Source organism: Orcinus orca, chromosome X (assembly GCF_937001465.1).
Source record: "Orcinus orca chromosome X, mOrcOrc1.1, whole genome shotgun sequence".
Taxonomy (NCBI): Eukaryota; Metazoa; Chordata; class Mammalia; order Artiodactyla; family Delphinidae; genus Orcinus; species Orcinus orca.
In genome coordinates this window covers 120,724,805-120,736,175 of record NC_064580.1, presented here as the reverse complement: position 1 = coordinate 120,736,175, position 11,371 = coordinate 120,724,805, and positions in this window count along the sequence as shown.

Genomic DNA, 11,371 nt, shown 5'->3' with positions numbered 1-11,371 from the left:
TTTTTTTAGCCGCACTGCGGCACGCAGAATCTTAATTCCCCGACCAGGGATCGAACCCATGCCCCCTGCAGTGGAAGCTTGGAGTCCTAACCACTGGACTACCAGGAAAGTCCCCCGTGGGATCATTTTTCACCAGAGTGGCATCTGCCCAACAGGCACCGAGAGGAAATAGCTGCCTCTCTGTAGCCTATGGACCAAGAATCCGACAGTTCCCTGGTTCAAATCCCAGCTTGGCCATTTACCACCTGTGTGACCTGGGGCCAATGACTTAAATCTCTCTGAAGGTCAGTTGCCGGATCTGTATATTGGGGTTAATAATGAAGATAAAGTTAGATCATGCACAAAAACCACTCAGTCTAGTAGCCGGTGTATGAAGTGTACTCGTTATATTTTAGCTGTTAAAACTATTAGCTTTCTTGCTTTAACATTTAAATGTGCTATCAACTGTTAAATAGTGAACACAGTGTCTGACACAAGGTAAGTGCTATGTTATTACCTGTCATGTTTATAATATATTAAAATTATTATTATATCATATATTATATAATAATATTATTATTGTCTCACTCTGCTCCCCTCCTCACATCCTACACTGCAGTCGAACTCATCTCTCACCTCCTTGCCTTTGCACATGCTTTTCCCTTTAATTGGACTGAAATCCCATTTTTGGTTTTGTCTAATAACTTGGTTTCTCTTTCAAGACTCAGATCAGGAAGCATGTCTTCCAGGAAGTTTCTGAAAAGTCCCCAGCATGAGAATGGCACCCACCACACTCTTGTAACCCCTGGTCTACACTAGACTGTGTGCTCTTCTGGGACAAAACTGTATCGCCTTCATCCCTCTCCCCCTGACACCTAGCAGAGAGTACACCCAGATACACTTGTGGAAGAAATGATTCATGACAGCAATCACAATCATGATTATGATTACCAATAACAATGCAGCCTACGAAGAATCTTTGTACAAACAAATGTCTTTTTTTTTTTTTTTTTTTTTTGCGGTACGCGGGCCTCTCACTGTTGTGGCCTCGCCCGTTGCGGAGCACAGGCTCCGGAGGCGCAGGCTCAGCGGCCATGGCTCATGGGCCCAGCCGCTCCGTGGCGTGTGGGATCTTCCCGGACCGGGGCACGAACCCGTGTCCCCTGCATCGGCAGGCAGACTCCCAACCACTGCGCCACCAGGGAAGCCCTCAAACAAATGTCTTTAAAGGCAGCAGTACCCCTTCTTCAAATGGCATCTTACGCTGGACGAAGGCACTGCTGCTCTGGTGCAGTGGAGGATGTGCACACAGAGCTCTACCTGTTCTGCACCCACCCTCTGTGGCCCGTAGCTCTTCTCAGGTTGCCTGGATAAAACCTGAACACCACTGAGGATGACTGACTGAGGCAAGACGCAAGGGACTGCCCTCCCGTGCATGCCTTGTCCCCCATGGCATTTCTACATGGAACATCCTTTCTGTTACGGGAATATTACTGAAGTGTATACTCTGCAGGCCGCTATGGTCCTGTGGAAGACCATCGCCCTTGGAGCCAGAGCCCTGGAGTCAAAGCACTGCTCTGCCTCTTACCTCGGACCACGTACTAACATATGCCAGTGGGCTTCCTCATGTATAGACTAGAGATCATGCCCTGACTTTAAGGGCGCTGCGGTGAGAATGAATTAATTAAAAGAAGTGAACTAGTTCGTTAAAATAAATAAATAAATAAATAACAATGCGGCCTGCCATTCTGTCTGGGGAAAACTACCCAAGGACCCCAAAGGTAAAGGTTATCCGTAGTCCGGCCCTGGAAGGGAAAGGGTAGTACAGGTTTGCTTCCTGGCTCCTTAGGATGAGCTCCACCTCTCATCTCCCCCAGCAGCAGCTGGGGTACAGCACCGGTGAAACCTAACCTGTTACCCTGGATTACAGGTGAACCAAACCAAAGAGGTCTACTGAACAACAGAGCTACATGGTATTACGTTAGCTGAACTTGGGTAGCTCAGTTGACTCGAGTCGGGAAGTCACCACTCTGAGGCTCAAGAATTAAGGATGGCTTCGGCACTCCCAGCAGCCAGCTGGAGCAGTGCCTCGTGGGTCTGGAGCTCTTCCACCTGCCCCTTGCAAATTATCCCAGCAAGCATTCCTGAGGTCTGCTAATCTGAATCTCAGTAGCAATCATTTGCCAAGTGCCAAGAACTCTTGTTCAGCTCTCATCCTTACAACTCTTCCTTATTCTTCCTCTTACATATGAGGTCGCTAACACTCAGGTTAAGTGACTTGCCCAAGGTCACAGAGACAGTCAAAGCCAGGGAGAGATTTCCAATATGGAGCTATTGAAGCCAAGAGTCAGCCTTACTGATGCTAAAGCCCCTATCTGTAGCTGTGTGACAATACTATCAGCTGAGTCCCTAAATGTCAGGGACTGGAAAGGCTACACAGATGAGTGAGGCTGTGGCTTTTTTTCTCCAGGAGTTCATGGTCTAAAAGGACATATGTTCGTCCAAAGAAGATATACAGATTGCCAACAAACACATGAAAGGATGCTCAACATCACTAATCATTAGAGAAATGCAAATCAAAACTACAATGAGGTTATCACCTCGCACCAGTCAGAATGGCCATCATCAAAAAATCTACAAACAATAAATGCTGGAGAGGGTGTGGAGAAAAGGGAAACCTCCTACACTGTTGGTGGGAATGTAAATTGATACAGCCACTATGGAGAACAGTATGGAGGTTCCCTAAAAAACTAAAAATAGAACTACCATATGACCCAGCAATCCCACTCCTAGGCATATATCCTGAGAAAACCGTAATTCAAAAAGAGTCATGTTCCACAATGCTCATTGCAGCACTATTTACAATAACCAGGACATGGAAGCAACCTAAGTGTCCATCATCGGATGAATGGATAAAGAAGATGTGGGAATGGAGAGGAAGATGGCGTAAGAGTAAGACGCGGAGATCACCTTCCTCCCCACAGACACACCAGAAATACATCTACACGTGGAACAACTCCTACAGAACACCTACTGAAGGCTGGCAGAAGACCTCAGACCTCCCAAAAGGCAAGAAACTCCCCACGTACCTGGGTAGGGCAAAAGAAAAAACAGAGACAAAAGAATAGGGACGGCACCTGCACCAGTGGGAGGGAGCTGTGAAAGAGGAAAAGTTTCCACACACTAGGAAGCCCCTTCGCGGGCGGAGACTGCGGGAGGCGGAGGGGGGAGCTTCGAAGCCGCGGAGGAGAGCACAGCAACAGGGGTGCGGAGGGCAAAGCGGGGAGATTCCCGCACAGAGGATCGGTGCCGACCGGCACTCACCAGCCCGAGAGGCTTGTCTGCTCACCCGCCGGGGCGGGCGAGGCTGCGAGCTGAGGCTCTGAGGCTCGGGTTTCGGTTTCGGACGGAGCGCAGGGAGAGGACTGGGGTTGGCGGCTTGAACATAGCCTGAAGGGGTTAGTGCACCACGGCTAGCCGGGAGGGAGTCCGGGGAAAAGTCTGCACCTGCCGAAGAGGCAAAAGACTTTTTCTTCCCTCTTTGTTTCCTGGTGCGTGAAGAGAGGGGTTTAAGAACGCTGCTTGAGGGAACTCCAGAGACGGCTAAAAGCGCGGACCCCAGAGACGGGCGGGAGACGCTAAGGCTGCTGCTGCCGCCACCAAGGGGCCTGTGTGCGAGCACAGGCCACTCTCCACACCCCTCTTCCGCGGAGCCTGTGCACCCCGCCACTGCCAGGGTCCCGGGATCCAGGGACAACTTCCCCGGGAGAACGCACGGCGGGCGTCAGGCTGGTGCAAAGTCACGCCGGCCTCTGCCGCCACAGGCCCGCCCCGCACTCCATGCCCCTCCCTCCCCGCCGGCCTGAGTGCACCAGAGCCCCCGAATCAGCGGCTCCTTTAACCCCGTCCTGTCTGAGCAAAAAACAGACGCCCTCCAGCGACCTACACGCAGAGGCGGGGCCAAATCCAAAGCTGAGCCCCTGGGAGCTGTGAGAACAAAGAAGAGAAAGGGAAATCTCTCCCAGCAGCCTCAGGAGCAGCGGATTAAAGCTCCACAATCAACTTGATATACCTGCATCTGTGGAATACATGAATAGACAACCAATCATCCCAAATTAAGGAAGTGGACTTCAGGAGCAAGATCTATGATTTTTTTCCCTTTTCCTCTTTTTGTGAATGTGTATGTGTATGCGTCTGTGTGAGATCTTGTCTGTATAGTCTTGCTTCCACCATTTGTCCTAGGGTTCTATCCGTCCATGGTTTCTTTTTAATTTTTTTCTTAATAATTAATTTTAATTTTAATAACGTTATTATACTTTACCTTCGTTCTTTCTTTCTTTCTTTCCTTCCTTCCTTCCCTCCTTTAGACAACGAATCATCCCAAATTGAGGAGGTGGTCTCTGAGAGCAAGATTTATGATTTTTCCCCCTTTACCTCCTTTAGTGAGGGTGTATGTGTATGCTTCTGTGTAAGATTTTGTCTGTATAGCTTTGCTTCCAACATTTGTCCTAAGGTTCTATCCGTCCCTTTTTTTTTTCTAAATAAGAATTTTTTACTTCAATTACTTTATTTTATTTTTACTGTATCTTCTTTCTTTCTGTCTTTTTTCCTTCTTTCCCTCCTTCCTTCCTCCCTCCCTCCCTCCTTTCTTTCCTTCTTGCCTTCTTTCCTTCTTTGATTCTTTCTTTCTTCCTTCCTTCCTTCCCTCCTTTCCTTCTTTCTTTCCTCATACTTCTACTAATTCTCTCTACTTTTTCTCCCTTTTATTCTGAGCCGTGTGGATGAAAGGCTCTTGGTGCTCCAGCCAGGAGTCAGGGCTCTGCCTCTGAGGTAGGAGAGCCAACTTCAGGACACTGGTCAACAAGAGACCTCCCAGCTCCACATAATATCAAATGGCGAAAATCTCCCAGAGACCTCCATCTTAACACCAGCACCTAGCTTCACTCAACGACCAGCAAGCCACAGTGCTGCACAACCTATGCCAAACAACTAGCAAAACAGGAACACAACCCCACCCATTAGCAGAGAGGCTGCCTAAAATCATAATAAGGCCATGGACACCCCAAAACACACCACCAGACGTGGACCTGCCCACCAGAAAGACAAGATCCAGCCTCATCCACCAGAAAACAGGCACTAGTCCCCTCCACCAGGAAGCCTACACAACCCACTGAACCAGCCTTAGCCACTGGGGACAGACACCAAAAACAACGGGAACTACGAACCTGCAGCCTGCAAAAAGGAGACCCTAAACACAGTAAGATAAGCAAAATGAGAAGACAGAAAAACACACAGCAGATGAAGGAGCAAGATAAAAACCCACCAGACCTAACAAATGAAGAGGAAATAGGCAGCCTACCTGAAAAAGAATTCAGAATAATGATAGTAAGGATGATCCGAAATCTTGGAAATAGAATGGACAAAATGCAAGAAACAGTTAACAAGGACCTAGAAGAAATAAAGATGAAACAAGCAATGATGAACAACACAATAAATGAAATTAAAAATACACTAGATGGGATCAATAGCAGAATAACTGAGGCAGAAGAATGGATAAGTGACCTGGAAGATAAAATAGTGGAAATAACTACTGCAGAACAGAATAAAGAAAAAAGAATGAAAAGAACTGAGGACACTCTCAGAGACCTCTTGGACAACATTAAATGCACCAACATTCGAATTATAGGGGTTCCAGAAGAAGAAGAGAAAAAGAAAGGGACTGAGAAAGTATTTGAAGAGATTATAGTTGAAAACTTCCCTAATATGGGAAAGGAAATAGTTAATCAAGTCCAGGAAGCACAGAGAGTCCCATACAGGATAAACCCAAGGAGAAATACGCCAACACATATTAATCAAACTGTCAAAAATTAAATACAAAGAAAGCATATTAAAAGCAGCAAGGGAAAAACAACAAATAACACATAAGGGAATCCCCATAAGGTTAACAGCTGATCTCTCAGCAGAAACCCTACAAGCCAGAAGGGAGTGGCAGGACATACTGAAAGTGATGAAGGAGAAAAACCTGCAGCCAAGACTACTCTACCCAGCAAGGATCTCATTCAGATTTGATGGAGAAATTAAAACCTTTACAGACAAGCAAAAGCTGAGAGAGTTCAGCACCACCAAACCAGCTTTACAACAAATGCTAAAGGAACTTCTCTAGACAAGAAACACAAGAGAAGGAAAAGACCTACAATAACGAACCCAAAACAATTTAGAAAATGGGAATAGGAACATACATATCGATAATTACCTTAAATGTAAATGGACTAAATGCTCCCACCAAAAGACACAGATTGGCTGAATGGATACAAAAACAAGACCCTTATATATGCTGTCTACAAGAGACCCACTTCAGACCTAGAGACACATACAGACTGAAAGTAAGGGGATGGAAAAAGATATTCCATGCAAATGGAAACCAAAAGAAAGCTGGAGTAGCAATTCTCATATCAGACAAAATAGACTTTAAAATAAGGACTATTAAAAGAGACAAAGAAGGACACTACATAATGATCAAGGGATCGATCCAAGAAGAAGATATAACAATTGTAAATATTTATGCACCCAACATAGGAGCACCTCAATACATAAGGCAAATACTAACAGCCATAAAAGGGGAAATCGACAGTAACACATTCATAGTAGGGGACTTAAACACCCCACTTTCACCCATGGACAGATCATCCAAAATGAAAATAAATAAGGAAACACAAGCTTTAAATGATACATTAAACAAGATGGACTTAATTGATATTTACAGGACACTCCATCCAAAAACAACAGAATACACATTTTTCTCAAGTGCTCATGGAACATTCTCCAGGATAGATCATATCTTAGGCCACAAATCAAGCCTTGGTAAATTTAAGAAAATTGAAGTTGTATCAAGTATCTTTTCTGACCACAACGCCATGAGACTAGATATCAATTACAGGAAAAGATCTGTAAAAAATACAAACACATGGAGGCTAAACAATACACTACTTAATAATGAAGTGATCACTGAAGAAATCAAAGAGGAAATCAAAAAATACCTAGAAACAAATGACAATGGAGACACAACGACCCAAAACCTGTGGGATGCAGCAAAAGCAGTTCTAAGGGGGAAGTTTATAGCAATACAATCCTACCTTAAGAAACAGGAAACATCTCGAATAAACAACCTAACCTTGCACCTAAAGCAATTAGAGAAAGAAGAACAAAAAAACCCCAAAGCTAGCAGAAGGAAAGAAATCATAAAAATCAGATCAGAAATAAATGAAAAAGAAATGAAGGAAACAATAACAAAGATCAATAAAACTAAAAGCTGGTTCTTTGAGAAGATAAACAAAATAGATAAACCACTAGCCAGACTCATCAAGAAAAAAAGGGAGAAGACTCAAATCAATAGAATTAGAAATGAAAAAGGAGAGGTAACAACTGATACTGCAGAAATAAAAGAGATCATGAGAGATTACTACAAGCAACTCTATGCCAATAAAATGGACAATCTGGAAGAAATGGACAAATTCTTAGAAATGCACAACCTGCCAAGACTGAATCAGGAAGAAATAGAAAATATGAACAGACCAATCACAAGCACTGAAATTGAAACTGTGATTAAAAATCTTCCAACAAAGAAAAGCCCAGGACCAGATGGCTTCACAGGTGAATTCTATCAAACATTTAGAGAAGAGCTAACACCTATCCTTCTCAAACTCTTCCAAAATATAGCAGAGGGAGGAACACTCCCAAACTCCTTCTACGAGGCCACCATCACCCTGATACCAAAACCAGACAAGGATGTTACAAAGAAAGAAAACTACAGGCCAATATCACTGATGAACATAGATGCAAAAATCCTCAACAAAATACTAGCAAACAGAATCCAACAGCACATTAAAAGGATCATACACCATGATCAAGTGGGGTTTATTCCAGGAATGCAAGGATTCTTCAATATACGCAAATCAATCAACGTGATACACCATATTAACAAATTGAAGGAGAAAAACCGTATGATCATCTCAATAGATGCAGAGAAAGCTTTGACAAAATTCAACACCCATTTATGATAAAAACCCTGCAGAAAGTAGGCATAGAGGGAACTTTCCTCAACATAATAAAGGCCATATATGACAAGCCCACAGCAAACATCGTCCTCAATGGTGAAAAACTGAAAGCATTTCCACTAAGATCAGGAACAAGACAAGGTTGCCCACTCTCACCACTCCTATTCAACATAGTTTTGGAAGTTTTAGCCACAGCAATCAGAGAAGAAAAGGAAATAAAAGGAATCCAAATCGGAAAAGAAGAAGTAAAGCTGTCACTGTTTGCAGATGACATGATCCTATACATAGAAAATCCTAAAGATGCTACCAGAAAACTACTAGAGCTAATCAATGAATTTGGTAAAGTGGCAGGATACAAAATTAATGCACAGAAATCTCTGGCATTCCTATACACTAATGATGAAAAATCTGAAAGTGAAATCAAGAAAACACTCCCATTTACCATTGCAACAAAAAGAGTAAAATATCTAGGAATAAACCTACCTAAGGAGACAAAAGACCTGTATGCAGAAAATTATAAGACACTGATGAAAGAAATTAAAGATGATACAAATAGATGGAGAGATATACCATGTTCTTGGATTGGAAGAATCAACATTGTGAAAATGACTCTACTACCCAAAGCAATCTATAGATTCAATGCAATCCCTATCAAACTACCACTGGCATTTTTCACAGAACTAGAACAAAAAATTTTGCAATTTGTATGGAAACACAAAAGACCCCGAATAGCCAAAGCAATCTTGAGAACGAAAGAAGGAACTGGAGGAATCAGGCTCCCTGACTTCAGACTATACTACAAAGCTACAGTTATCAAGACGGTATGGTACTGGCACAAAAACAGAAAGATAGATCAATGGAACAGGATAGAAAGCCCAGAGATAAACCCATGCACATATGGACACCTTATCTTTGATAAAGGTGGCAGTAATGTACAGTGGAGAAAGGACAGCCTCTTCAATAAGTGGTGCTGGGAAAACTGGACAGGTACATGTGAAAGTATGAGATTAGATCACTCCCTAACACCATACACAAAAGTAAGCTCAAAATGGATTAAAGACCTAAATGTAAGGCCAGAAACTATCAAACTCTTAGAGGAAAACATAGGCAGAACACTCTATGACATAAATCACAGCAAGATCCTATTTGACCCACCTCCTAGAGTAATGGAAATAAAAACAAAAATAAACAAATGGGACCTAATGAAACTTCAAAGCTTTTGCACAGCAAAGGAAACCATAAACAAGACCAAAAGACAACCCTCAGAATGGGAGAAAATATTTGCAAATGAAGCAACCGACAAAGGATTAATCTCCAAAATTTACAAGCAGCCTATGCAGCTCAATAACAAAAAAACAAACAACCCAATCCAAAAATGGGCAGAAGACCTAAATAGACATTTCTCCAAAGAAGATATACAGACTGCCAACAAACACATGAAAGAATGCTCAACATCATTCATCATTAGAGAAATGCAAATCAAAACTACAATGAGATATCATCTCACACCAGTCAGAATGGCCATCATCAAAAAATCTAGAAACAATAAATGCTGGAGAGGGTGTGGAGAAAAGGGAACACTCTTGCACTGCTGGTGGGAATGTGAATTGGTTCAGCCACTATGGAGAACAGTATGGAGGTTCCTTAAAAAACTACAAATAGAACTCCCATATGACCCAGCAATCCCACTACTGGGCATATACCCTGAGAAAACCAAAATTCAAAAAGAGTCATGTACCAAAATGTTCATTGCAGCTCTATTTACAATAGCCCGGAGATGGAAACAACCTAAGTGCTCATCATCGGATGAATGGATAAAGAAGATGTGGCACATATATACAATGGAATATTACTCAGCCATAAAAAGAAACGAAATTGAGCTATTTGTAATGAGGTAGATAGACCTAGAGTCTGTCATACAGAGTGAAGTAAGTCAGAAAGAAAAAGACAAATACCGTATGCTAACACATATATATGGAATTTAAGAAAAAAAAAATGTCATGAAGAACCTAGGGGTAAGGCAGGAATAAAGACGCAGACCTCCTAGAGAACGGACTTGAGGTTATGGGGAGGGGGAAGGGTGAGCTGTTACAGGGCGAGAGAGAGTCATGGGCATATACACACTAACAAACGTAGTAAGGTAGATAGCTAGTGGGAAGCAGCCGCATGGCACAGGGATATTGGCTCGGTGCTTTGTGACAGCCTGGAGGGGTGGGATAGGGAGGGTGGGAGGGAGGGAGATGCAAGAGGGAAGAGATACGGGAACATATGTATATGTATAGCTGATTCACTTTGTTATAAAGCAGAAACTAACACACCATTGTAAAGCAATTATACCCCAATAAAGATGTTAAAAAAAAAAAAGAAGAAGATGTGGCACATATATACAATGGAATATTACTCAGCCATAAAAAGAAATGAAATTGAGTTATTTCTAGTGAGGTGGATGGACCCAGAGTCTGTCATACAGAGTGAAGTAAGTCAGAAAGAGAAAGACAAATACCGTATGCTAACACATATATATGGAATTTAAGAAAAAAAAATGTCATGAAGAACCTAGGGGTAAGACAGGAATAAAGACACAGACCTACTAGAGAATGGACTTGAGGACACGGGGAGGGGGAAGGGTAAGCTGTGACAAAGCGAGAGAGAGGCATGGACATATATACACTACCAAACATAAGGTAGATATTTAGTGGGAAGCAGCCGCATAGCACAGGGAGATCAGCTCGGTGCTTTGTGACCACCTAGAGGGGTGGGATAGGGAGGGTGGGAGGGAGATGCAAGAGGGAGGAGATATGGGGATATATGTATATGTATAGTTGATTCACTTTGTTATAAAGCAGAAACTAATACACCATTGTAAATCAATTATACTCCAATAAAGATGTTAAAAAATAAAAAAAAGGACATATATCCAAAGATAACAGTGACCAGTGCTAGAATAGATTTCATAAAACAGGACTGGATCCCAGAGAGGGAAATGATGAAGTGTAGCTGGCAGGAATTTGGAAAAATAACCCCTTTTTACACAACTCAGTCTCAAAAGCTGGCCTTCTCCCTTAGACTTTGCAAACAGGATTGATTTCATTCTCGCTCAACCTCCTGCCCCACTTGATTTCTTTCGCTTCCTTCAGCCTCTGTCCTTCCTGAAGCGGGCATAACATCCTTAAGCCGCCTGTCCCGTCACAGTTCTTCCTGGCATTTTCCCCTGCCACATTCCACTCATTGGCGAGCAGATTTGAAAACGGAGTGGGGATCGGGATTAGGTGACTTTTAAGATTCCTTCCAATTCTTAGAGCTGAAGACTCTCTGAGCAAAGTGCTTAGAGGCAGAGA